This window comes from Pseudophryne corroboree, chromosome 1 (genome assembly GCF_028390025.1).
Source record: "Pseudophryne corroboree isolate aPseCor3 chromosome 1, aPseCor3.hap2, whole genome shotgun sequence".
Classification (NCBI taxonomy): Eukaryota; Metazoa; Chordata; class Amphibia; order Anura; family Myobatrachidae; genus Pseudophryne; species Pseudophryne corroboree.
Window position 1 is genome coordinate 117,624,238 of NC_086444.1, and position 26,019 is coordinate 117,650,256.

At 47.3% G+C, this 26,019-nt stretch overlaps 12 non-coding genes and 3 pseudogenes across 12 annotated transcripts; all 15 read right to left on the minus strand.

Moving 5' to 3' along the window:
* Nucleotides 1-3,123: 3,123 nt before the first annotated feature.
* LOC134958267 (U1 spliceosomal RNA) lies at nucleotides 3,124-3,287 on the minus strand. The gene has a single exon (XR_010186926.1). It is a non-coding gene; the product is annotated as a U1 spliceosomal RNA (small nuclear RNA).
* Nucleotides 3,288-4,523: 1,236 nt separating this feature from the next.
* On the minus strand, nucleotides 4,524-4,687 carry LOC134958198 (U1 spliceosomal RNA). The gene has a single exon (XR_010186907.1). It is a non-coding gene; the product is annotated as a U1 spliceosomal RNA (small nuclear RNA).
* Nucleotides 4,688-5,923: 1,236 nt separating this feature from the next.
* Nucleotides 5,924-6,087, minus strand: LOC134958288 (U1 spliceosomal RNA). Its single transcript, XR_010186934.1, has one exon. It is a non-coding gene; the product is annotated as a U1 spliceosomal RNA (small nuclear RNA).
* Nucleotides 6,088-7,323: 1,236 nt separating this feature from the next.
* On the minus strand, nucleotides 7,324-7,487 carry LOC134957132 (U1 spliceosomal RNA). Its single transcript, XR_010186490.1, has one exon. It is a non-coding gene; the product is annotated as a U1 spliceosomal RNA (small nuclear RNA).
* A 1,236-nt stretch (nucleotides 7,488-8,723) lies between these two features.
* Nucleotides 8,724-8,887, minus strand: LOC134958310 (U1 spliceosomal RNA). The gene has a single exon (XR_010186942.1). It is a non-coding gene; the product is annotated as a U1 spliceosomal RNA (small nuclear RNA).
* Nucleotides 8,888-10,121: 1,234 nt separating this feature from the next.
* Nucleotides 10,122-10,285, minus strand: LOC134957607 (U1 spliceosomal RNA). Its single transcript, XR_010186681.1, has one exon. It is a non-coding gene; the product is annotated as a U1 spliceosomal RNA (small nuclear RNA).
* A 1,236-nt stretch (nucleotides 10,286-11,521) lies between these two features.
* Nucleotides 11,522-11,685, minus strand: LOC134957139 (U1 spliceosomal RNA). The gene has a single exon (XR_010186492.1). It is a non-coding gene; the product is annotated as a U1 spliceosomal RNA (small nuclear RNA).
* A 1,236-nt stretch (nucleotides 11,686-12,921) lies between these two features.
* Nucleotides 12,922-13,085, minus strand: LOC134958315 (U1 spliceosomal RNA). The gene has a single exon (XR_010186948.1). It is a non-coding gene; the product is annotated as a U1 spliceosomal RNA (small nuclear RNA).
* A 1,234-nt stretch (nucleotides 13,086-14,319) lies between these two features.
* On the minus strand, nucleotides 14,320-14,460 carry LOC134959659 (U1 spliceosomal RNA; annotated as a pseudogene).
* A 3,396-nt stretch (nucleotides 14,461-17,856) lies between these two features.
* LOC134958402 (U1 spliceosomal RNA) lies at nucleotides 17,857-18,020 on the minus strand. The gene has a single exon (XR_010186990.1). It is a non-coding gene; the product is annotated as a U1 spliceosomal RNA (small nuclear RNA).
* A 1,236-nt stretch (nucleotides 18,021-19,256) lies between these two features.
* On the minus strand, nucleotides 19,257-19,420 carry LOC134957144 (U1 spliceosomal RNA). Its single transcript, XR_010186496.1, has one exon. It is a non-coding gene; the product is annotated as a U1 spliceosomal RNA (small nuclear RNA).
* A 1,236-nt stretch (nucleotides 19,421-20,656) lies between these two features.
* On the minus strand, nucleotides 20,657-20,797 carry LOC134959670 (U1 spliceosomal RNA; annotated as a pseudogene).
* Nucleotides 20,798-22,497: 1,700 nt separating this feature from the next.
* Nucleotides 22,498-22,661, minus strand: LOC134957154 (U1 spliceosomal RNA). Its single transcript, XR_010186504.1, has one exon. It is a non-coding gene; the product is annotated as a U1 spliceosomal RNA (small nuclear RNA).
* Nucleotides 22,662-23,896: 1,235 nt separating this feature from the next.
* Nucleotides 23,897-24,037, minus strand: LOC134959681 (U1 spliceosomal RNA; annotated as a pseudogene).
* Nucleotides 24,038-25,737: 1,700 nt separating this feature from the next.
* On the minus strand, nucleotides 25,738-25,901 carry LOC134957921 (U1 spliceosomal RNA). Its single transcript, XR_010186801.1, has one exon. It is a non-coding gene; the product is annotated as a U1 spliceosomal RNA (small nuclear RNA).
* Between the last annotated feature and the right edge of the window lie 118 nt (nucleotides 25,902-26,019).

Here is a 26,019-nt window from a genome sequence, read left to right on the forward strand (position 1 = left end):
TTAGAATAGATTAGAAGAGAGAGAGAGAGAGAGAGATTGTGCAGACAGAGTTTACCACAGTGACCAGTGCAGTTGTTGTTAAGTTAACTTTTATTTAATATATCCGTTCTCTGCTATATCCGTTCTCTGCCTGAAAAAAACGATACACAGCAGTCACACAGTGTGACTCAGTCTGTGTGCACTCAGCTCAGCCCAGTGTGCTGCACATCAATGTATAAAAGCTTATAATAATTGTGGGGGAGACTGGGGAGCACTGCAGGTTGTTATAGCAGGAGCCAGGAGTACATAATATTATATTAATTTAAAATTAAACAGTGCACACTTTTGCTGCAGGAGTGCCACTGCCAGTGTGACTAGTGGTGACCAGTGCCTGACCACCAGTATAGTAGTATATTGTTGTATACTATCTCTTTATCAACCAGTCTATATTAGCAGCAGACACAGTACAGTGCGGTAGTTCACGGCTGTGGCTACCTCTGTGTCGGCAGTCGGCACTCGGCAGGCAGTCCGTCCATCCATAATTGTATAATTATATACCACCTAACCGTGGTATTTTTTTTTCTTTCTTTATACCGTCGTCATAGTCATACTAGTTGTTACGAGTATACTACTATCTCTTTATCAACCAGTGTACAGTGCGGTAGTTCACGGCTGTGGCTACCTCTGTGTCGGCAGTCGGCAGGCAGTCCGTCCATCCATAATTGTATTATTATAATATATACCACCTAACCGTGGTTTTTTTTTCATTCTTTATACCGTCATAGTGTCATACTAGTTGTTACGAGTATACTACTATCTCTTTATCAACCAGTGTACAGTGCGGTAGTTCACGGCTGTGGCTACCTCTGTGTCGGCAGTCGGCAGGCAGTCCGTCCATCCATAATTGTATTATAATATATACCACCTAACCGTGGTTTTTTTTTCAATCTTTTTTTACCGTCATAGTGTCATACTAGTTGTTACGAGTATACTACTATCTCTTTATCAACCAGTGTACAGTGCGGTAGTTCACGGCTGTGGCTACCTCTGTGTCGGCAGTCGGCAGGCAGTCCGTCCATCCATAATTGTATTATAATATATACCACCTAACCGTGGTTTTTTTTTCATTCTTTATACCGTCATAGTCAGTCATACTAGTTGTTACGAGTATACTACTATCTCTTTATCAACCAGTGTACAGTGCGGTAGTTCACGGCTGTGGCTACCTCTGTGTCGGCACTCGGCAGGCAGTCCGTCCATCCATAATTGTATTCTAATATATACCACCTAACCGTGGTTTTTTTTTCATTCTTTATACCGTCATAGTCAGTCATACTAGTTGTTACGAGTATACTACTATCTCTTTATCAACCAGTGTACAGTGCGGTAGTTCACGGCTGTGGCTACCTCTGTGTCGGCACTCGGCAGCCCGTCCATAATTGTATATACCAGTGACCTAACCGTGGTTTTTTTTTCTTTCTTTATACATACATACTAGTTACGAGTATACTATCTCTTTATCAACCAGTCTATATATTAGCAGCAGACACAGTACAGTGCGGTAGTTCACGGCTGTGGCTACCTCTGTGTCGGCACTCGGCAGCCCGTCCATAATTGTATATACCACCTAACCGTGGTTTTTTTTTCTTTCTTTATACATACATACTAGTTACGAGTATACTATCTCTTTATCAACCAGTCTATATATTAGCAGCAGACACAGTACAGTGCGGTAGTTCACGGCTGTGGCTACCTCTGTGTCGGCACTCGGCAGCCCGTCCATAATTGTATATACCAGTGACCTAACCGTGGTTTTTTTTTCTTTCTTTATACATACATACTAGTTACGAGTATACTATCTCTTTATCAACCAGTCTATATATTAGCAGCAGACACAGTACAGTGCGGTAGTTCACGGCTGTGGCTACCTCTGTGTCGGCACTCGGCAGCCCGTCCATAATTGTATATACCAGTGACCTAACCGTGGTTTTTTTTTCTTTCTTTATACATACATACTAGTTACGAGTATACTATCTCTTTATCAACCAGTCTATATATTAGCAGCAGACACAGTACAGTGCGGTAGTTCACGGCTGTGGCTACCTCTGTGTCGGCACTCGGCAGCCCGTCCATAATTGTATATACCACCTAACCGTGGTTTTTTTTTCTTTCTTTATACATACATACTAGTTACGAGTATACTATCTCTTTATCAACCAGTCTATATATTAGCAGCAGACACAGTACAGTGCGGTAGTTCACGGCTGTGGCTACCTCTGTGTCGGCACTCGGCAGCCCGTCCATAATTGTATACTAGTATCCAATCCATCCATCTCCATTGTTTACCTGAGGTGCCTTTTAGTTGTGCCTATTAAAATATGGAGAACAAAAATGCCACTCCTAGATGGGCCCGGTGTTTGTGTCGGCCACTAGGGTCGCTAATCTTACTCACACAGCTACCTCATTGCGCCTCTTTTTTTCTTTGCGTCATGTGCTGTTTGGGGAGGGTTTTTTGGAAGGGACATCCTGCGTGACACTGCAGTGCCACTCCTAGATGGGCCCGGTGTTTGTGTCGGCCACTAGGGTCGCTTATCTTACTCACACAGCGACCTCGGTGCAAATTTTAGGACTAAAAATAATATTGTGAGGTGTGAGGTATTCAGAATAGACTGAAAATGAGTGTAAATTATGGTTTTTGAGGTTAATAATACTTTGGGATCAAAATGACCCCCAAATTCTATGATTTAAGCTGTTTTTTAGTGTTTTTGGAAAAAAACACCCGAATCCAAAACACACCCGAATCCGACAAAAATAATTCGGTGAGGTTTTGCCAAAACGCGTTCGAACCCAAAACACGGCCGCGGAACCGAACCCAAAACCAAAACACAAAACCCGAAAAATTTCAGGCGCTCATCTCTATTGTATATGCGAAGCACAGTACAAGGCCGGAAAAAGCAAGGAAGCATGCAGCCAGCGCACAGGAGAAGAGATGAGAAGAGAGCGCTGAGTGAAAGATAGAAGCGCACCTTAACGGGCACAGGGGTCCAGTGGAGGGAGAGTTGAAATGAAGAAAAGGATGGAAACAGCAAAGGAAGAGACAGCACCAGCAGCACACAAAAAGATCTGACTTTTACCAGAGATGATCAGGGGAAAGCGCGAACGCAGTCCCCCACTACCACAAATTATGCAGTCGAGTTTCCCGCATTTGGGGAAATCACAGGGGTCAGCACACCCGGAGTGCAATGGATGAACCTCGCCCTGGGAGAACCACCTTCGTGATCATGGTATCTCCCCTGCCAGGTAAGTATGAGTTGGACTAGGGCTCAGGAGGGCCCCTGCTTGGGCACACCCCCGTCAAGTGAAGGAGGGTGACCGGAGCCATGAAAAGTGAACTCTCGGCAGGGGACGGGAAAAGAAAACTGCAGGGAGGCTGCATCTCTTCACGTTGACATGGGAAGGCGGAAGGGTGACTGTTCCTGAAGCACCCCCAAACTATGCGCACAACTAGTGCAAATCCTTCCCAGGGCACACTGCAGCAGATGAATTTGCATACCGTCATGTCATAAAAGCAGTCGGGCACAGTTACGGTAGCTGCAACCCTCATCTCCATATGAAAAGCAACAGGCAGTGCACCGTCCTATGTCTCAATGGGTTCTTAAATTGGAAAATAAAATATAAAAGGCAGCTTGAGATTTAACCCCCTCGCTGCTGAGGGTTTTCTCATCCTCGCACCGAGACCATTTTCCGACGTTAGCGCTCGTCCGAACGTCGTCGTCACGGATTTCTTTTTATTTATTTTTTCTTTTTTTCTTATCCCCCCTGCGGCACTCACACAAATTATACCTTGGTTTTTGTTTGTTTTTTTTTTCTTTCAAAAGACTTTGTAGTCTCAAAAAAGCCATTAGTCTTTTTACTGATTTGAACACGTCAAAAGTTGTTTCACCCAAATGGCCCAAAAAGCGTATTTCTCAAGCAAGTGAACCAAAAGCAAATGTGATATTTTTTCTTTTGTCCCCCGTCTTATAAGCACCATAGACAAATACTTTGTGTTTTGCCACCAATCCACCTGCCCAAAATCTGCACGCAAACCAAAAATGCTCTCTTTCTTCTAGTTTTCGCCGCCTCAATTTAAACGCTTACTATGTGTAGGAAGACTACGGCAGCCCAGCGAGGCCTACCATTTTACAAAGTAGACAAGCTACTGCATGAAATGAGGGAGCAAAGTTTTTTTTCTCTCTCCCCCTCATATCTGACACAATCTGGGGGCCTACTTTACAAAGCAAGTGAAACCGTGTGGGTCCTGCAGCGCCCTGTATTGGTTGTATATGCGAAGCACAGTACAAGGCCGGAAAAAGCAAGGAAGCATGCAGCCAGCGCACAGGAGAAGAGATGAGAAGAGAGCGCTGAGTGAAAGATAGAAGCGCACCTTAACGGGCACAGGGGTCCAGTGGAGGGAGGGTTGAAATGAAGAAAAGGATGGAAACAGCAAAGGAAGAGACAGCACCAGCAGCACACAAAAAGATCTGACTTTTACCAGAGATGATCAGGGGAAAGCGCGAACGCAGTCCCCCACTACCACAAATTATGCAGTCGAGTTTCCCGCATTTGGAGAAATCGCAGGGGTCAGCACACCCGGAGTGCAATGGATGAGCCTCGCCCTGGGAGAACCACCTTCGTGATCATGGTATCTCCCCTGCCAGGTAAGTATGAGTTGGACTAGGGCTCAGGAGGGCCCCTGCTTGGGCACACCCCCGTCAAGTGAAGGAGGTTGACCGGAGCCATGACAAGTGAACTCTCGGCAGGGGACGGGAAAAGAAAACTGCAGGGAGGCTGCATCTCTTCACGTTGACATGGGAAGGCGGAAGGGTGACTGTTCCTGAAGCACCCCCAAACTATGCGCACAACTAGTGCAAATCCTTCCCAGGGCACACTGCAGCAGATTAATTTGCATACCGTCATGTCATAAAAGCAGTCGGGCACAGTTACAGTAGCTGCAACCCTCATCTCCATATGAAAAGCAACAGGCAGTGCACCGTCCTATGTCTCAATGGGTTCTTAAATTGGAAAATAAAATATAAAAGGCAGCTTGAGATTTAACCCCCTCGCTGCTGAGGGTTTTCTCATCCTCGCACCGAGACCATTTTCCGACGTTAGCGCTCGTCCGAACGTCGTCGTCACGGATTTCTTTTTATTTATTTTTTCTTTCTTTCTTATCCCCCCTGCGGCACTCACACAAATTATACCTTGGTTTTTGTTTGTTTGTTTTTTCTTTCAAAAGACTTTGTAGTCTCAAAAAAGCCATTAGTCTTTTTACTGATTTGAACACGTCAAAAGTTGTTTCACCCAAATGGCCCAAAAAGCGTATTTCTCAAGCAAGTGAACCAAAAGCAAATGTGATTTTTTTTCTTTTGTCCCCCGTCTTATAAGCACCATAGACAAATACTTTGTGTTTTGCCACCAATCCACCTGCCCAAAATCTGCACGCAAACCCAAAATGCTCTCTTTCTTCTAGTTTTCGCCGCCTCAATTTAAACGCTTACTATGTGTAGGAAGACTACGGCAGCCCAGCGAGGCCTACCATTTTACAAAGTAGACAAGCTACTGCATGAAATGAGGGAGCAAAGTTTTTTTTCTCTCTCCCCCTCATATCTGACACAATCTGGGGGCCTACTTTACAAAGCAAGTGAAACCGTGTGGGTCCTGCAGCGCCCTGTATTGGTTGTATATGCGAAGCACAGTACAAGGCCGGAAAAAGCAAGGAAGCATGCAGCCAGCGCACAGGAGAAGAGATGAGAAGAGAGCGCTGAGTGAAAGATAGAAGCACACCTTAACGGGCACAGGGGTCCAGTGGAGGGAGGGTTGAAATGAAGAAAAGGATGGAAACAGCAAAGGAAGAGACAGCACCAGCAGCACACAAAAAGATCTGACTTTTACCAGAGATGATCAGGGGAAAGCGCGCACGCAGTCCCCCACTACCACAAATTATGCAGTCGAGTTTCCCGCATTTGGGGAAATCGCAGGGGTCAGCACACCCGGAGTGCAATGGATGTGCCTCGCCCTGGGAGAACCACCTTCGTGATCATGGTATCTCCCCTGCCAGGTAAGTATGAGTTGGACTAGGGCTCAGGAGGGCCCCTGCTTGGGCACACCCCCGTCAAGTGAAGGAGGTTGACCGGAGCCATGACAAGTGAACTCTCGGCAGGGGACGGGAAAAGAAAACTGCAGGGAGGCTGCATCTCTTCACGTTGACATGGGAAGGCGGAAGGGTGACTGTTCCTGAAGCACCCCCAAACTATGCGCACAACTAGTGCAAATCCTTCCCAGGGCACACTGCAGCAGATTAATTTGCATACCGTCATGTCATAAAAGCAGTCGGGCACAGTTACAGTAGCTGCAACCCTCATCTCCATATGAAAAGCAACAGGCAGTGCACCGTCCTATGTCTCAATGGGTTCTTAAATTGGAAAATAAAATATAAAAGGCAGCTTGAGATTTAACCCCCTCGCTGCTGAGGGTTTTCTCATCCTCGCACCGAGACCATTTTCCGACGTTAGCGCTCGTCCGAACGTCGTCGTCACGGATTTCTTTTTATTTATTTTTTCTTTCTTTCTTATCCCCCCTGCGGCACTCACACAAATTATACCTTGGTTTTTGTTTGTTTGTTTTTTCTTTCAAAAGACTTTGTAGTCTCAAAAAAGCCATTAGTCTTTTTACTGATTTGAACACGTCAAAAGTTGTTTCACCCAAATGGCCCAAAAAGCGTATTTCTCAAGCAAGTGAACCAAAAGCAAATGTGATTTTTTTTCTTTTGTCCCCCGTCTTATAAGCACCATAGACAAATACTTTGTGTTTTGCCACCAATCCACCTGCCCAAAATCTGCACGCAAACCCAAAATGCTCTCTTTCTTCTAGTTTTCGCAGCCTCAATTTAAACGCTTACTATGTGTAGGAAGACTACGGCAGCCCAGCGAGGCCTACCATTTTACAAAGTAGACAAGCTACTGCATGAAATGAGGGAGCAAATTTTTTTTTCTCTCTCCCCCTCATATCTGACACAATCTGGGGGCCTACTTTACAAAGCAAGTGAAACCGTGTGGGTCCTGCAGCGCCCTGTATTGGTTGTATATGCGAAGCACAGTACAAGGCCGGAAAAAGCAAGGAAGCATGCAGCCAGCGCACAGGAGAAGAGATGAGAAGAGAGCGCTGAGTGAAAGATAGAAGCGCACCTTAACGGGCACAGGGGTCCAGTGGAGGGAGGGTTGAAATGAAGAAAAGGATGGAAACAGCAAAGGAAGAGACAGCACCAGCAGCACACAAAAAGATCTGACTTTTACCAGAGATGATCAGGGGAAAGCGCGAACGCAGTCCCCCACTACCACAAATTATGCAGTCGAGTTTCCCGCATTTGGGGAAATCGCAGGGGTCAGCACACCCGGAGTGCAATGGATGAGCCTCGCCCTGGGAGAACCACCTTCGTGATCATGGTATCTCCCCTGCCAGGTAAGTATGAGTTGGACTAGGGCTCAGGAGGGCCCCTGCTTGGGCACACCCCCGTCAAGTGAAGGAGGTTGACCGGAGCCATGACAAGTGAACTCTCGGCAGGGGACGGGAAAAGAAAACTGCAGGGAGGCTGCATTTCTTCACGTTGACATGGGAAGGCGGAAGGGTGACTGTTCCTGAAGCACCCCCAAACTATGCGCACAACTAGTGCAAATCCTTCCCAGGGCACACTGCAGCAGATGAATTTGCATACCGTCATGTCATAAAAGCAGTCGGGCACAGTTACAGTAGCTGCAACCCTCATCTCCATATGAAAAGCAACAGGCAGTGCACCGTCCTATGTCTCAATGGGTTCTTAAATTGGAAAATAAAATATAAAAGGCAGCTTGAGATTTAACCCCCTCGCTGCTGAGGGTTTTCTCATCCTCGCACCGAGACCATTTTCCGACGTTAGCGCTCGTCCGAACGTCGTCGTCACGGATTTCTTTTTATTTATTTTTTCTTTCTTTCTTATCCCCCCTGCGGCACTCACACAAATTATACCTTGGTTTTTGTTTGTTTTTTTTTTCTTTCAAAAGACTTTGTAGTCTCAAAAAAGCCATTAGTCTTTTTACTGATTTGAACACGTCAACAGTTGTTTCACCCAAATGGCCCAAAAAGCGTATTTCTCAAGCAAGTGAACCAAAAGCAAATGTGATTTTTTTTCTTTTGTCCCCCGTCTTATAAGCACCATAGACAAATACTTTGTGTTTTGCCACCAATCCACCTGCCCAAAATCTGCACGCAAACCAAAAATGCTCTCTTTCTTCTAGTTTTCGCCGCCTCAATTTAAACGCTTACTATGTGTAGGAAGACTACGGCAGCCCAGCGAGGCCTACCATTTTACAAAGTAGACAAGCTACTGCATGAAATGAGGGAGCAAAGTTTTTTTTCTCTCTCCCCCTCATATCTGACACAATCTGGGGGCCTACTTTACAAAGCAAGTGAAACCGTGTGGGTCCTGCAGCGCCCTGTATTGGTTGTATATGCGAAGCACAGTACAAGGCCGGAAAAAGCAAGGAAGCATGCAGCCAGCGCACAGGAGAAGAGATGAGAAGAGAGCGCTGAGTGAAAGATAGAAGCGCACCTTAACTGGCACAGGGGTCCAGTGGAGGGAGGGTTGAAATGAAGAAAAGGATGGAAACAGCAAAGGAAGAGACAGCACCAGCAGCACACAAAAAGATCTGACTTTTACCAGAGATGATCAGGGGAAAGCGCGAACGCAGTCCCCCACTACCACAAATTATGCAGTCGAGTTTCCCGCATTTGGGGAAATCGCAGGGGTCAGCACACCCGGAGTGCAATGGATGAGCCTCGTCCTGGGAGAACCACCTTCGTGATCATGGTATCTCCCCTGCCAGGTAAGTATGAGTTGGACTAGGGCTCAGGAGGGCCCCTGCTTGGGCACACCCCCGTCAAGTGAAGGAGGTTGACCGGAGCCATGACAAGTGAACTCTCGGCAGGGGACGGGAAAAGAAAACTGCAGGGAGGCTGCATCTCTTCACATTGACATGGGAAGGCGGAAGGGTGACTGTTCCTGAAGCACCCCCAAACTATGCGCACAACTAGTGCAAATCCTTCCCAGGGCACACTGCAGCAGATGAATTTGCATACCGTCATGTCATAAAAGCAGTCGGGCACAGTTACAGTAGCTGCAACCCTCATCTCCATATGAAAAGCAACAGGCAGTGCACCGTCCTATGTCTCAATGGGTTCTTAAATTGGAAAATAAAATATAAAAGGCAGCTTGAGATTTAACCCCCTCGCTGCTGAGGGTTTTCTCATCCTCGCACCGAGACCATTTTCCGACGTTAGCGCTCGTCCGAACGTCGTCGTCACGGATTTCTTTTTATTTATTTTTTCTTTCTTTCTTATCCCCCCTGCGGCACTCACACAAATTATACCTTGGTTTTTGTTTGTTTTTTTTTCTTTCAAAAGACTTTGTAGTCTCAAAAAAGCCATTAGTCTTTTTACTGATTTGAACACGTCAAAAGTTGTTTCACCCAAATGGCCCAAAAAGCGTATTTCTCAAGCAAGTGAACCAAAAGCAAATGTGATTTTTTTTCTTTTGTCCCCCGTCTTATAAGCACCATAGACAAATACTTTGTGTTTTGCCACCAATCCACCTGCCCAAAATCTGCACGCAAACCAAAAATGCTCTCTTTCTTCTAGTTTTCGCCGCCTCAATTTAAACGCTTACTATGTGTAGGAAGACTACGGCAGCCCAGCGAGGCCTACCATTTTACAAAGTAGACAAGCTACTGCATGAAATGAGGGAGCAAAGTTTTTTTCTCTCTCCCCCTCATATCTGACACAATCTGGGGGCCTACTTTACAAAGCAAGTGAAACCGTGTGGGTCCTGCAGCGCCCTGTATTGGTTGTATATGCGAAGCACAGTACAAGGCCGGAAAAAGCAAGGAAGCATGCAGCCAGCGCACAGGAGAAGAGATGAGAAGAGAGCGCTGAGTGAAAGATAGAAGCGCACCTTAACGGGCACAGGGGTCCAGTGGAGGGAGGGTTGAAATGAAGAAAAGGATGGAAACAGCAAAGGAAGAGACAGCACCAGCAGCACACAAAAAGATCTGACTTTTACCAGAGATGATCAGGGGAAAGCGCGAACGCAGTCCCCCACTACCACAAATTATGCAGTCGAGTTTCCCGCATTTGGGGAAATCGCAGGGGTCAGCACACCCGGAGTGCAATGGATGTGCCTCGCCCTGGGAGAACCACCTTCGTGATCATGGTATCTCCCCTGCCAGGTAAGTATGAGTTGGACTAGGGCTCAGGAGGGCCCCTGCTTGGGCACACCCCCGTCAAGTGAAGGAGGTTGACCGGAGCCATGACAAGTGAACTCTCGGCAGGGGACGGGAAAAGAAAACTGCAGGGAGGCTGCATCTCTTCACGTTGACATGGGAAGGCGGAAGGGTGACTGTTCCTGAAGCACCCCCAAACTATGCGCACAACTAGTGCAAATCCTTCCCAGGGCACACTGCAGCAGATTAATTTGCATACCGTCATGTCATAAAAGCAGTCGGGCACAGTTACAGTAGCTGCAACCCTCATCTCCATATGAAAAGCAACAGGCAGTGCACCGTCCTATGTCTCAATGGGTTCTTAAATTGGAAAATAAAATATAAAAGGCAGCTTGAGATTTAACCCCCTCGCTGCTGAGGGTTTTCTCATCCTCGCACCGAGACCATTTTCCGACGTTAGCGCTCGTCCGAACGTCGTCGTCACGGATTTCTTTTTATTTATTTTTTCTTTCTTTCTTATCCCCCCTGCGGCACTCACACAAATTATACCTTGGTTTTTGTTTGTTTGTTTTTTCTTTCAAAAGACTTTGTAGTCTCAAAAAAGCCATTAGTCTTTTTACTGATTTGAACACGTCAAAAGTTGTTTCACCCAAATGGCCCAAAAAGCGTATTTCTCAAGCAAGTGAACCAAAAGCAAATGTGATTTTTTTTCTTTTGTCCCCCGTCTTATAAGCACCATAGACAAATACTTTGTGTTTTGCCACCAATCCACCTGCCCAAAATCTGCACGCAAACCCAAAATGCTCTCTTTCTTCTAGTTTTCGCAGCCTCAATTTAAACGCTTACTATGTGTAGGAAGACTACGGCAGCCCAGCGAGGCCTACCATTTTACAAAGTAGACAAGCTACTGCATGAAATGAGGGAGCAAAGTTTTTTTTCTCTCTCCCCCTCATATCTGACACAATCTGGGGGCCTACTTTACAAAGCAAGTGAAACCGTGTGGGTCCTGCAGCGCCCTGTATTGGTTGTATATGCGAAGCACAGTACAAGGCCGGAAAAAGCAAGGAAGCATGCAGCCAGCGCACAGGAGAAGAGATGAGAAGAGAGCGCTGAGTGAAAGATAGAAGCGCACCTTAACGGGCACAGGGGTCCAGTGGAGGGAGGGTTGAAATGAAGAAAAGGATGGAAACAGCAAAGGAAGAGACAGCACCAGCAGCACACAAAAAGATCTGACTTTTACCAGAGATGATCAGGGGAAAGCGCGAACGCAGTCCCCCACTACCACAAATTATGCAGTCGAGTTTCCCGCATTTGGGGAAATCGCAGGGGTCAGCACACCCGGAGTGCAATGGATGAGCCTCGCCCTGGGAGAACCACCTTCGTGATCATGGTATCTCCCCTGCCAGGTAAGTATGAGTTGGACTAGGGCTCAGGAGGGCCCCTGCTTGGGCACACCCCCGTCAAGTGAAGGAGGTTGACCGGAGCCATGACAAGTGAACTCTCGGCAGGGGACGGGAAAAGAAAACTGCAGGGAGGCTGCATTTCTTCACGTTGACATGGGAAGGCGGAAGGGTGACTGTTCCTGAAGCACCCCCAAACTATGCGCACAACTAGTGCAAATCCTTCCCAGGGCACACTGCAGCAGATGAATTTGCATACCGTCATGTCATAAAAGCAGTCGGGCACAGTTACAGTAGCTGCAACCCTCATCTCCATATGAAAAGCAACAGGCAGTGCACCGTCCTATGTCTCAATGGGTTCTTAAATTGGAAAATAAAATATAAAAGGCAGCTTGAGATTTAACCCCCTCGCTGCTGAGGGTTTTCTCATCCTCGCACCGAGACCATTTTCCGACGTTAGCGCTCGTCCGAACGTCGTCGTCACGGATTTCTTTTTATTTATTTTTTCTTTCTTTCTTATCCCCCCTGCGGCACTCACACAAATTATACCTTGGTTTTTGTTTGTTTTTTTTTTCTTTCAAAAGACTTTGTAGTCTCAAAAAAGCCATTAGTCTTTTTACTGATTTGAACACGTCAACAGTTGTTTCACCCAAATGGCCCAAAAAGCGTATTTCTCAAGCAAGTGAACCAAAAGCAAATGTGATTTTTTTTCTTTTGTCCCCCGTCTTATAAGCACCATAGACAAATACTTTGTGTTTTGCCACCAATCCACCTGCCCAAAATCTGCACGCAAACCAAAAATGCTCTCTTTCTTCTAGTTTTCGCCGCCTCAATTTAAACGCTTACTATGTGTAGGAAGACTACGGCAGCCCAGCGAGGCCTACCATTTTACAAAGTAGACAAGCTACTGCATGAAATGAGGGAGCAAAGTTTTTTTTCTCTCTCCCCCTCATATCTGACACAATCTGGGGGCCTACTTTACAAAGCAAGTGAAACCGTGTGGGTCCTGCAGCGCCCTGTATTGGTTGTATATGCGAAGCACAGTACAAGGCCGGAAAAAGCAAGGAAGCATGCAGCCAGCGCACAGGAGAAGAGATGAGAAGAGAGCGCTGAGTGAAAGATAGAAGCGCACCTTAACTGGCACAGGGGTCCAGTGGAGGGAGGGTTGAAATGAAGAAAAGGATGGAAACAGCAAAGGAAGAGACAGCACCAGCAGCACACAAAAAGATCTGACTTTTACCAGAGATGATCAGGGGAAAGCGCGAACGCAGTCCCCCACTACCACAAATTATGCAGTCGAGTTTCCCGCATTTGGGGAAATCGCAGGGGTCAGCACACCCGGAGTGCAATGGATGAGCCTCGTCCTGGGAGAACCACCTTCGTGATCATGGTATCTCCCCTGCCAGGTAAGTATGAGTTGGACTAGGGCTCAGGAGGGCCCCTGCTTGGGCACACCCCCGTCAAGTGAAGGAGGTTGACCGGAGCCATGACAAGTGAACTCTCGGCAGGGGACGGGAAAAGAAAACTGCAGGGAGGCTGCATCTCTTCACATTGACATGGGAAGGCGGAAGGGTGACTGTTCCTGAAGCACCCCCAAACTATGCGCACAACTAGTGCAAATCCTTCCCAGGGCACACTGCAGCAGATGAATTTGCATACCGTCATGTCATAAAAGCAGTCGGGCACAGTTACAGTAGCTGCAACCCTCATCTCCATATGAAAAGCAACAGGCAGTGCACCGTCCTATGTCTCAATGGGTTCTTAAATTGGAAAATAAAATATAAAAGGCAGCTTGAGATTTAACCCCCTCGCTGCTGAGGGTTTTCTCATCCTCGCACCGAGACCATTTTCCGACGTTAGCGCTCGTCCGAACGTCGTCGTCACGGATTTCTTTTTATTTATTTTTTCTTTCTTTCTTATCCCCCCTGCGGCACTCACACAAATTATACCTTGGTTTTTGTTTGTTTTTTTTTCTTTCAAAAGACTTTGTAGTCTCAAAAAAGCCATTAGTCTTTTTACTGATTTGAACACGTCAAAAGTTGTTTCACCCAAATGGCCCAAAAAGCGTATTTCTCAAGCAAGTGAACCAAAAGCAAATGTGATTTTTTTTCTTTTGTCCCCCGTCTTATAAGCACCATAGACAAATACTTTGTGTTTTGCCACCAATCCACCTGCCCAAAATCTGCACGCAAACCAAAAATGCTCTCTTTCTTCTAGTTTTCGCCGCCTCAATTTAAACGCTTACTATGTGTAGGAAGACTACGGCAGCCCAGCGAGGCCTACCATTTTACAAAGTAGACAAGCTACTGCATGAAATGAGGGAGCAAAGTTTTTTTCTCTCTCCCCCTCATATCTGACACAATCTGGGGGCCTACTTTACAAAGCAAGTGAAACCGTGTGGGTCCTGCAGCGCCCTGTATTGGTTGTTTATGCGAAGCACAGTACAAGGCCGGAAAAAGCAAGGAAGCATGCAGCCAGCGCACAGGAGAAGAGATGAGAAGAGAGCGCTGAGTGAAAGATAGAAGCGCACCTTAACGGGCACAGGGGTCCAGTGGAGGGAGGGTTGAAATGAAGAAAAGGATGGAAACAGCAAAGGAAGAGACAGCACCAGCAGCACACAAAAAGATCTGACTTTTACCAGAGATGATCAGGGGAAAGCGCGAACGCAGTCCCCCACTACCACAAATTATGCAGTCGAGTTTCCCGCATTTGGGGAAATCGCAGGGGTCAGCACACCCGGAGTGCAATGGATGAGCCTCGCCCTGGGAGACAGAGCCGGCCTTAGGCATAGGCAAACTAGGCAAATGCCTAGGGCATTTGGTATGCTTAGGGGCACCAGCAGCTCCTGCTGATTAAAATGATATGCGGCATGCCTATATTCTGTGTGTAACTGCGGCTGTATCTGGATACGAAATGCTACGTTGCGTGTATCCCTGGAAATCACTGTAATGTAGCATTTCGTATGCAGATACAGCTGCAGTTGCACATGCATGCTGCATATAATTTTAATCAGCAGAAGCTGCTTGTGCTTTCTAGCCATATAGTAATGCAAATAATATGCATTTTCATAAACAAAAGGTGCCCGACGTTAGCAGAGCTGCCAGCTGACTCATGCCAGGCATCTGCTGCAGAACTAGCGGCAGTGCTAGGGGGCACCAGCCAAAATCTTGCCTAGGGCATCATATTGGTTAGGGCCGGCTCTGCTGGGAGAACCACCTTCGTGATCATGGTATCTCCCCTGCCAGGTAAGTATGAGTTGGACTAGGGCTCAGGAGGGCCCCTGCTTGGGCACACCCCCGTCAAGTGAAGGAGGTTGACCGGAGCCATGACAAGTGAACTCTCGGCAGGGGACGGGAAAAGAAAACTGCAGGGAGGCTGCATCTCTTCACGTTGACATGGGAAGGCGGAAGGGTGACTGTTCCTGAAGCACCCCCAAACTATGCGCACAACTAGTGCAAATCCTTCCCAGGGCACACTGCAGCAGATGAATTTGCATACCGTCATGTCATAAAAGCAGTCGGGCACAGTTACAGTAGCTGCAACCCTCATCTCCATATGAAAAGCAACAGGCAGTGCACCGTCCTATGTCTCAATGGGTTCTTAAATTGGAAAATAAAATATAAAAGGCAGCTTGAGATTTAACCCCCTCGCTGCTGAGGGTTTTCTCATCCTCGCACCGAGACCATTTTCCGACGTTAGCGCTCGTCCGAACGTCGTCGTCACGGATTTCTTTTTATTTATTTTTTCTTTTTTTCTTATCCCCCCTGCGGCACTCACACAAATTATACCTTGGTTTTTGTTTGTTTTTTTTTTCTTTCAAAAGACTTTGTAGTCTCAAAAAAGCCATTAGTCTTTTTACTGATTTGAACACGTCAAAAGTTGTTTCACCCAAATGGCCCAAAAAGCGTATTTCTCAAGCAAGTGAACCAAAAGCAAATGTGATATTTTTTCTTTTGTCCCCCGTCTTATAAGCACCATAGACAAATACTTTGTGTTTTGCCACCAATCCACCTGCCCAAAATCTGCACGCAAACCAAAAATGCTCTCTTTCTTCTAGTTTTCGCCGCCTCAATTTAAACGCTTACTATGTGTAGGAAGACTACGGCAGCCCAGCGAGGCCTACCATTTTACAAAGTAGACAAGCTACTGCATGAAATGAGGGAGCAAAGTTTTTTTTCTCTCTCCCCCTCATATCTGACACAATCTGGGGGCCTACTTTACAAAGCAAGTGAAACCGTGTGGGTCCTGCAGCGCCCTGTATTGGTTGTATATGCGAAGCACAGTACAAGGCCGGAAAAAGCAAGGAAGCATGCAGCCAGCGCACAGGAGAAGAGATGAGAAGAGAGCGCTGAGTGAAAGATAGAAGCGGACCTTAACGGGCACAGGGGTCCAGTGGAGGGAGGGTTGAAATGAAGAAAAGGATGGAAACAGCAAAGGAAGAGACAGCACCAGCAGCACACAAAAAGATCTGACTAGGGATGGACATCGATGGTCGATGTTTCCGAACCATCGATGTTTTCGTTTCGATGGTAGTGTTTTTAGCATTTAATGATGCCCTCTCGATGTTTTTCACCATCGAATGATAGTCATTCGATGGTCTTCCGATGGTGGCTTGTTTTTTTCTAATTCCAAATAGCTATGCCTCCCCTTGCTGCTGTGTCTATCAGGGAAACTTCCTAAGTCCGTTGGAGGCTGTCTATTTCAGACATGAGCCTGCTCAGCCAGTCCCCTCACCCCCTCCCCTCTCTAGGCTGCTGCTAGGCAACAGGACCCACTGCAAGCTCTGATTGGCTCTCACTGACTCAGAGAGCCAATCAGATCCCAGACCTTACCCTGCAGCAGCAGAAGCCACAGACACACGGAGCTCAGGAGGATTCAGAGGAGACAGAGTGACATCACTGATATTTATATCACTCCAGCTATACACCACCACTGATCAGGGGGAATAATTTAGGAGGGCTATGGACAAAGTCCTTGCTTGAGTATGTTTTGGACTGTGGGAAAAACCAAGAGAAAACACAAAAAACATGGAAAGAACATACAAACTCCACACCATAATCATCGGAATTGGTCCCATGTGAGACAGCAAGGCAAACCGTGCACTGAGCAAGTTGCCATCCACATTATTGTAAGAAATTCCCAGCCGGTACGCCGTACCGCCGGGTTGTCCACAATACTGCATTCCGCTGGCTTTGTTCTGTTTGAGGGGAGGAGAGCGCAGCGCAGCGCCTCCTCTGCCCCTCAATTCTCTTGGATGCCCAGTCTCACTCTCCATCGGCGGCGGCGCGGTCAATCTGAATAAGGCACCGGTTTACTAGCCAATCAGAGCTCATGGACCGGCAGCTGCAGCTCCTGATTGGCTGCCGGTCCGCGAGCTCTGATTGGCTAACGAACCGGCGCATCATTTCAGATTGACCCCGCCGCCGTTGGAGAGTGAGACCGGGCATCAAAGAGAATTGAGGGGCAAGAGAGACGCTATGCTGCGCTCTCCGCCCCTCACATAGAAGAAACAGAGCCAGCGGTAAGGGGTGGGGGGCAATGAGCGCACAGTGGGACAATGTATATCTGCCACAGGGGGGCATTGTATATCTGGCACTGTGGGGGCAATGTATATCTGGCACTGTGGGGACATTGTATATCTGGCACAGTGGGGGCAATGTATCTCTGGCACTGTGGGGGCATTGTATATCTGACACAGTGGGGGCATTGTATATCTGGCACTGTGGGGGCAATGTATATCTGGCACTGTGGGGGCATTGTATATCTGGCACTGTGGGGGCATTGCATATCTGGCATAGTGGGGGCAATGTATCTCTGGCACTGTGGGGGCATTGTATATCTGGCATAGTGGGGGCATTGTATATTTGGCACAGTGGGGGCAATGTTACTTCATCATTGGGCATTGTGTGTGTATATTATATATGTATATTATACACACAATGTCCAGTGATAAAGTAATATGTTGCTCAGAGTCTGGCCCTGCCCCCGATCCCAATTCCCACATTGCAAACGAAAATGCAGGCTTTTGCGCATGAACTAGTCATATAAATAGTTTTCACCATCGAATACTTTTGATGTGATGGTTAGTAACCATTGCATCGAAAGTTTCAATGGTGGAGCATTGCCATCATATGATGGTTTGCTTTCGATGTCCATCCCTAGATCTGACTTTTACCAGAGATGATCAGGGGAAAGCGCGAACGCAGTCCCCCACTACCACAAATTATGCAGTCGAGTTTCCCGCATTTGGGGAAATCACAGGGGTCAGCACACCCGGAGTGCAATGGATGAGCCTCGCCCTGGGAGAACCACCTTCGTGATCATGGTATCTCCCCTGCCAGGTAAATATGAGTTGGACTAGGGCTCAGGAGGGCCCCTGCTCGGGCACACCCCCGTCAAGTGAAGGAGGTTGACCGGAGCCATGACAAGTGAACTCTCGGCAGGGGACGGGAAAAGAAAACTGCAGGGAGGCTGCATCTCTTCACGTTGACATGGGAAGGCGGAAGGGTGACTGTTCCTGAAGCACCCCCAAACTATGCGCACAACTAGTGCAAATCCTTCCCAGGGCACACTGCAGCAGATGAATTTGCATACCGTCATGTCATAAAAGCAGTCGGGCACAGTTACAGTAGCTGCAATCCTCTTCTCCATATGAAAAGCAACAGGCAGTGCACCGTCCTATGTCTCAATGGGTTCTTAAATTGGAAAATAAAATATAAAAGGCAGCTTGAGATTTAGCCCCCTCGCTGCTGAGGGTTTTCTCATCCTCGCACCGAGACCATTTTCCGACGTTAGCGCTCGTCCGAACATCGTCGTCACGGATTTCTTTTTATTTATTTTTTCTTTTTTTCTTATCCCCCCTGCGGCACTCACACAAATTATACCTTGGTTTTTGTTTGTTTTTTTTTTCTTTCAAAAGACTTTGTAGTCTCAAAAAAGCCATTAGTCTTTTTACTGATTTGAACACGTCAAAAGTTGTTTCACCCAAATGGCCCAAAAAGCGTATTTCTCAAGCAAGTGAACCAAAAGCAAATGTGATATTTTTTCTTTTGTCCCCCGTCTTATAAGCACCATAGACAAATACTTTGTGTTTTGCCACCAATCCACCTGCCCAAAATCTGCACGCAAACCAAAAATGCTCTCTTTCTTCTAGTTTTCGCCGCCTCAATTTAAACGCTTACTATGTGTAGGAAGACTACGGCAGCCCAGCGAGGCCTACCATTTTACAAAGTAGACAAGCTACTGCATGAAATGAGGGAGCAAAGTTTTTTTTCTCTCTCCCCCTCATATCTGACACAATCTGGGGGCCTACTTTACAAAGCAAGTGAAACCGTGTGGGTCCTGCAGCGCCCTGTATTGGTTGTATATGCGAAGCACAGTACAAGGCCGGAAAAAGCAAGGAAGCATGCAGCCAGCGCACAGGAGAAGAGATGAGAAGAGAGCGCTGAGTGAAAGATAGAAGCGCACCTTAACGGGCACAGGGGTCCAGTGGAGGGAGGGTTGAAATGAAGAAAAGGATGGAAACAGCAAAGGAAGAGACAGCACCAGCAGCACACAAAAAGATCTGACTTTTACCAGAGATGATCAGGGGAAAGCGCGAACGCAGTCCCCCACTACCACAAATTATGCAGTCGAGTTTCCCGCATTTGGGGAAATCGCAGGGGTCAGCACACCCGGAGTGCAATGGATGAGCCTCGCCCTGGGAGAACCACCTTCGTGATCATGGTATCTCCCCTGCCAGGTAAGTATGAGTTGGACTAGGGCTCAGGAGGGCCCCTGCTTGGGCACACCCCCGTCAAGTGAAGGAGGTTGACCGGAGCCATGACAAGTGAACTCTCGGCAGGGGACGGGAAAAGAAAACTGCAGGGAGGCTGCATCTCTTCACGTTGACATGGGAAGGCGGAAGGGTGACTGTTCCTGAAGCACCCCCAAACTATGCGCACAACTAGTGCAAATCCTTCCCAGGGCACACTGCAGCAGATGAATTTGCATACCGTCATGTCATAAAAGCAGTCGGGCACAGTTACAGTAGCTGCAACCCTCATCTCCATATGAAAAGCAACAGGCAGTGCACCGTCCTATGTCTCAATGGGTTCTTAAATTGGAAAATAAAATATAAAAGGCAGCTTGAGATTTAACCCCCTCGCTGCTGAGGGTTTTCTCATCCTCGCACCGAGACCATTTTCCGACGTTAGCGCTCGTCCGAACGTCGTCGTCACGGATTTATTTTTATTTATTTTTTCTTTCTTTCTTATCCCCCCTGCGGCACTCACACAAATTATACCTTGGTTTTTGTTTTTTGTTTTTTTCTTTCAAAAGACTTTGTAGTCTCAAAAAAGCCATTAGTCTTTTTACTGATTTGAACACGTCAAAAGTTGTTTCACCCAAATGGCCCAAAAAGCGTATTTCTCAAGCAAGTGAACCAAAAGCAAATGTGATTTTTTTTCTTTTGTCCCCCGTCTTATAAGCACCATAGACAAATACTTTGTGTTTTGCCACCAATCCACCTGCCCAAAATCTGCACGCAAACCAAAAATGCTCTCTTTCTTCTAGTTTTCGCCGCCTCAATTTAAACGCTTACTATGTGTAGGAAGACTACGGCAGCCCAGCGAGGCCTACCATTTTACAAAGTAGACAAGCTACTGCATGAAATGAGGGAGCAAAGTTTTTTTTCTCTCTCCCCCTCATATCTGACACAATCTGGGGGCCTACTTTACAAAGCAAGTGAAACCGTGTGGGTCCTGCAGCGCCCTGTATTGGTTGTTTATGCGAAGCACAGTACAAGGCCGGAAAAAGCAAGGAAGCATGCAGCCAGCGCACAGGAGAAGAGATGAGAAGAGAGCGCTGAGTGAAAGATAGAAGCGCACCTTAATGGGCACAGGGGTCCAGTGGAGGGAGGGTTGAAATGAAGAAAAGGATGGAAACAGCAAAGGAAGAGACAGCACCAGCAGCACACAAAAAGATCTGACTTTTACCAGAGATGATCAGGGGAAAGCGCGAACGCAGTCCCCCACTACCACAAATTATGCAGTCGAGTTTCCCGCATTTGGGGAAATCGCAGGGGTCAGCACACCCGGAGTGCAATGGATGAGCCTCGCCCTGGGAGACAGAGCCGGCCTTAGGCATAGGCAAACTAGGCAAATGCCTAGGGCATTTGGTATGCTTAGGGGCACCAGCAGCTCCTGCTGATTAAAATGATATGCGGCATGCCTATATTCTGTGTGTAACTGCGGCTGTATCTGGATACGAAATGCTACGTTGCGTGTATCCTTGGAAATCACTGTAATGTAGCATTTCGTATGCAGATACAGCTGCAGTTGCACATGCATGCTGCATATAATTTTAATCAGCAGAAGCTGCTTGTGCTTTCTAGCCATATAGTAATGCAAATAATATGCATTTTCATAAACAAAAGGTGCCCGACGTTAGCAGAGCTGCCAGCTGACTCATGCCAGGCATCTCCTGCAGAACTAGCGGCGGTGCTAGGGGGCACCAGCCAGAATCTTGCCTAGGGCATCATATTGGTTAGGGCCGGCTCTGCTGGGAGAACCACCTTCGTGATCATGGTATCTCCCCTGCCAGGTAAGTATGAGTTGGACTAGGGCTCAGGAGGGCCCCTGCTTGGGCACACCCCCGTCAAGTGAAGGAGGTTGACCGGAGCCATGACAAGTGAACTCTCGGCAGGGGACGGGAAAAGAAAACTGCAGGGAGGCTGCATCTCTTCACGTTGACATGGGAAGGCGGAAGGGTGACTGTTCCTGAAGCACCCCCAAACTATGCGCACAACTAGTGCAAATCCTTCCCAGGGCACACTGCAGCAGATGAATTTGCATACCGTCATGTCATAAAAGCAGTCGGGCACAGTTACAGTAGCTGCAACCCTCATCTCCATATGAAAAGCAACAGGCAGTGCACCGTCCTATGTCTCAATGGGTTCTTAAATTGGAAAATAAAATATAAAAGGCAGCTTGAGATTTAACCCCCTCGCTGCTGAGGGTTTTCTCATCCTCGCACCGAGACCATTTTCCGACGTTAGCGCTCGTCCGAACGTCGTCGTCACGGATTTCTTTTTATTTATTTTTTCTTTCTTTCTTATCCCCCCTGCGGCACTCACACAAATTATACCTTGGTTTTTGTTTGTTTTTTTTTTCTTTCAAAAGACTTTGTAGTCTCAAAAAAGCCATTAGTCTTTTTACTGATTTGAACACGTCAAAAGTTGTTTCACCCAAATGGCCCAAAAAGCGTATTTCTCAAGCAAGTGAACCAAAAGCAAATGTGATTTTTTTTCTTTTGTCCCCCGTCTTATAAGCACCATAGACAAATACTTTGTGTTTTGCCACCAATCCACCTGCCCAAAATCTGCACGCAAACCAAAAATGCTCTCTTTCTTCTAGTTTTCGCCGCCTCAATTTAAACGCTTACTATGTGTAGGAAGACTACGGCAGCCCAGCGAGGCCTACCATTTTACAAAGTAGACAAGCTACTGCATGAAATGAAGGAGCAAAGTTTTTTTTCTCTCTCCCCCTCATATCTGACACAATCTGGGGGCCTACTTTACAAAGCAAGTGAAACCGTGTGGGTCCTGCAGCGCCCTGTATTGGTTGTATATGCGAAGCACAGTACAAGGCCGGAAAAAGCAAGGAAGCATGCAGCCAGCGCACAGGAGAAGAGATGAGAAGAGAGCGCTGAGTGAAAGATAGAAGCGCACCTTAACGGGCACAGGGGTCCAGTGGAGGGAGGGTTGAAATGAAGAAAAGGATGGAAACAGCAAAGGAAGAGACAGCACCAGCAGCACACAAAAAGATCTGACTTTTACCAGAGATGATCAGGGGAAAGCGCGAACGCAGTCCCCCACTACCACAAATTATGCAGTCGAGTTTCCCGCATTTGGGGAAATCGCAGGGGTCAGCACACCCGGAGTGCAATGGATGAGCCTCGCCCTGGGAGAACCACCTTCGTGATCATGGTATCTCCCCTGCCAGGTAAGTATGAGTTGGACTAGGGCTCAGGAGGGCCCCTGCTTGGGCACACCCCCGTCAAGTGAAGGAGGTTGACCGGAGCCATGACAAGTGAACTCTCGGCAGGGGACGGGAAAAGAAAACTGCAGGGAGGCTGCATTTCTTCACGTTGACATGGGAAGGCGGAAGGGTGACTGTTCCTGAAGCACCCCCAAACTATGCGCACAACTAGTGCAAATCCTTCCCAGGGCACACTGCAGCAGATGAATTTGCATACCGTCATGTCATAAAAGCAGTCGGGCACAGTTACAGTAGCTGCAACCCTCATCTCCATATGAAAAGCAACAGGCAGTGCACCGTCCTATGTCTCAATGGGTTCTTAAATTGGAAAATAAAATATAAAAGGCAGCTTGAGATTTAACCCCCTCGCTGCTGAGGGTTTTCTCATCCTCGCACCGAGACCATTTTCCGACGTTAGCGCTCGTCCGAACGTCGTCGTCACGGATTTCTTTTTATTTATTTTTTCTTTCTTTCTTATCCCCCCTGCGGCACTCACACAAATTATACCTTGGTTTTTGTTTTTTTGTTTTTCTTTCAAAAGACTTTGTAGTCTCAAAAAAGCCATTAGTCTTTTTACTGATTTGAACACGTCAAAAGTTGTTTCACCCAAATGGCCCAAAAAGCGTATTTCTCAAGCAAGTGAACCAAAAGCAAATGTGATTTTTTTTCTTTTGTCCCCCGTCTTATAAGCACCATAGACAAATACTTTGTGTTTTGCCACCAATCCACCTGCCCAAAATCTGCACGCAAACCAAAAATGCTCTCTTTCTTCTAGTTTTCGCCGCCTCAATTTAAACGCTTAATATGTGTAGGAAGACTACGGCAGCCCAGCGAGGCCTACCATTTTACAAAGTAGACAAGCTACTGCATGAAATGAGGGAGCAAAGTTTTTTTTCTCTCTCCCCCTCATATCTGACACAATCTGGGGGCCTACTTTACAAAGCAAGTGAAACCGTGTGGGTCCTGCAGCGCCCTGTATTGGTTGTTTATGCGAAGCACAGTACAAGGCCGGAAAAAGCAAGGAAGCATGCAGCCAGCGCACAGGAGAAGAGATGAGAAGAGAGCGCTGAGTGAAAGATAGAAGCGCACCTTAACGGGCACAGGGGTCCAGTGGAGGGAGGGTTGAAATGAAGAAAAGGATGGAAACAGCAAAGGAAGAGACAGCACCAGCAGCACACAAAAAGATCTGACTTTTACCAGAGATGATCAGGGGAAAGCGCGAACGCAGTCCCCCACTACCACAAATTATGCAGTCGAGTTTCCCGCATTTGGGGAAATCGCAGGGGTCAGCACACCCGGAGTGCAATGGATGAGCCTCGCCCTGGGAGACAGAGCCGGCCTTAGGCATAGGCAAACTAGGCAAATGCCTAGGGCATTTGGTATGCTTAGGGGCACCAGCAGCTCCTGCTGATTAAAATGATATGCGGCATGCCTATATTCTGTGTGTAACTGCGGCTGTATCTGGATACGAAATGCTACGTTGCGTGTATCCCTGGAAATCACTGTAATGTAGCATTTCGTATGCAGATACAGCTGCAGTTGCACATGCATGCTGCATATAATTTTAATCAGCAGAAGCTGCTTGTGCTTTCTAGCCATATAGTAATGCAAATAATATGCATTTTCATAAACAAAAGGTGCCCGACGTTAGCAGAGCTGCCAGCTGACTCATGCCAGGCATCTCCTGCAGAACTAGCGGCGGTGCTAGGGGGCACCAGCCAAAATCTTGCCTAGGGCATCATATTGGTTAGGGCCGGCTCTGCTGGGAGAACCACCTTCGTGATCATGGTATCTCCCCTGCCAGGTAAGTATGAGTTGGACTAGGGCTCAGGAGGGCCCCTGCTTGGGCACACCCCCGTCAAGTGAAGGAGGTTGACCGGAGCCATGACAAGTGAACTCTCGGCAGGGGACGGGAAAAGAAAACTGCAGGGAGGCTGCATCTCTTCACGTTGACATGGGAAGGCGGAAGGGTGACTGTTCCTGAAGCACCCCCAAACTATGCGCACAACTAGTGCAAATCCTTCCCAGGGCACACTGCAGCAGATGAATTTGCATACCGTCATGTCATAAAAGCAGTCGGGCACAGTTACAGTAGCTGCAACCCTCATCTCCATATGAAAAGCAACAGGCAGTGCACCGTCCTATGTCTCAATGGGTTCTTAAATTGGAAAATAAAATATAAAAGGCAGCTTGAGATTTAACCCCCTCGCTGCTGAGGGTTTTCTCATCCTCGCACCGAGACCATTTTCCGACGTTAGCGCTCGTCCGAACGTCGTCGTCACGGATTTCTTTTTATTTATTTTTTCTTTCTTTCTTATCCCCCCTGCGGCACTCACACAAATTATACCTTGGTTTTTGTTTGTTTTTTTTTTCTTTCAAAAGACTTTGTAGTCTCAAAAAAGCCATTAGTCTTTTTACTGATTTGAACACGTCAACAGTTGTTTCACCCAAATGGCCCAAAAAGCGTATTTCTCAAGCAAGTGAACCAAAAGCAAATGTGATTTTTTTTCTTTTGTCCCCCGTCTTATAAGCACCATAGACAAATACTTTGTGTTTTGCCACCAATCCACCTGCCCAAAATCTGCACGCAAACCAAAAATGCTCTCTTTCTTCTAGTTTTCGCCGCCTCAATTTAAACGCTTACTATGTGTAGGAAGACTACGGCAGCCCAGCGAGGCCTACCATTTTACAAAGTAGACAAGCTACTGCATGAAATGAGGGAGCAAAGTTTTTTTTCTCTCTCCCCCTCATATCTGACACAATCTGGGGGCCTACTTTACAAAGCAAGTGAAACCGTGTGGGTCCTGCAGCGCCCTGTATTGGTTGTATATGCGAAGCACAGTACAAGGCCGGAAAAAGCAAGGAAGCATGCAGCCAGCGCACAGGAGAAGAGATGAGAAGAGAGCGCTGAGTGAAAGATAGAAGCGCACCTTAACTGGCACAGGGGTCCAGTGGAGGGAGGGTTGAAATGAAGAAAAGGATGGAAACAGCAAAGGAAGAGACAGCACCAGCAGCACACAAAAAGATCTGACTTTTACCAGAGATGATCAGGGGAAAGCGCGAACGCAGTCCCCCACTACCACAAATTATGCAGTCGAGTTTCCCACATTTGGGGAAATCGCAGGGGTCAGCACACCCGGAGTGCAATGGATGAGCCTCGTCCTGGGAGAACCACCTTCGTGATCATGGTATCTCCCCTGCCAGGTAAGTATGAGTTGGACTAGGGCTCAGGAGGGCCCCTGCTTGGGCACACCCCCGTCAAGTGAAGGAGGTTGACCGGAGCCATGACAAGTGAACTCTCGGCAGGGGACGGGAAAAGAAAACTGCAGG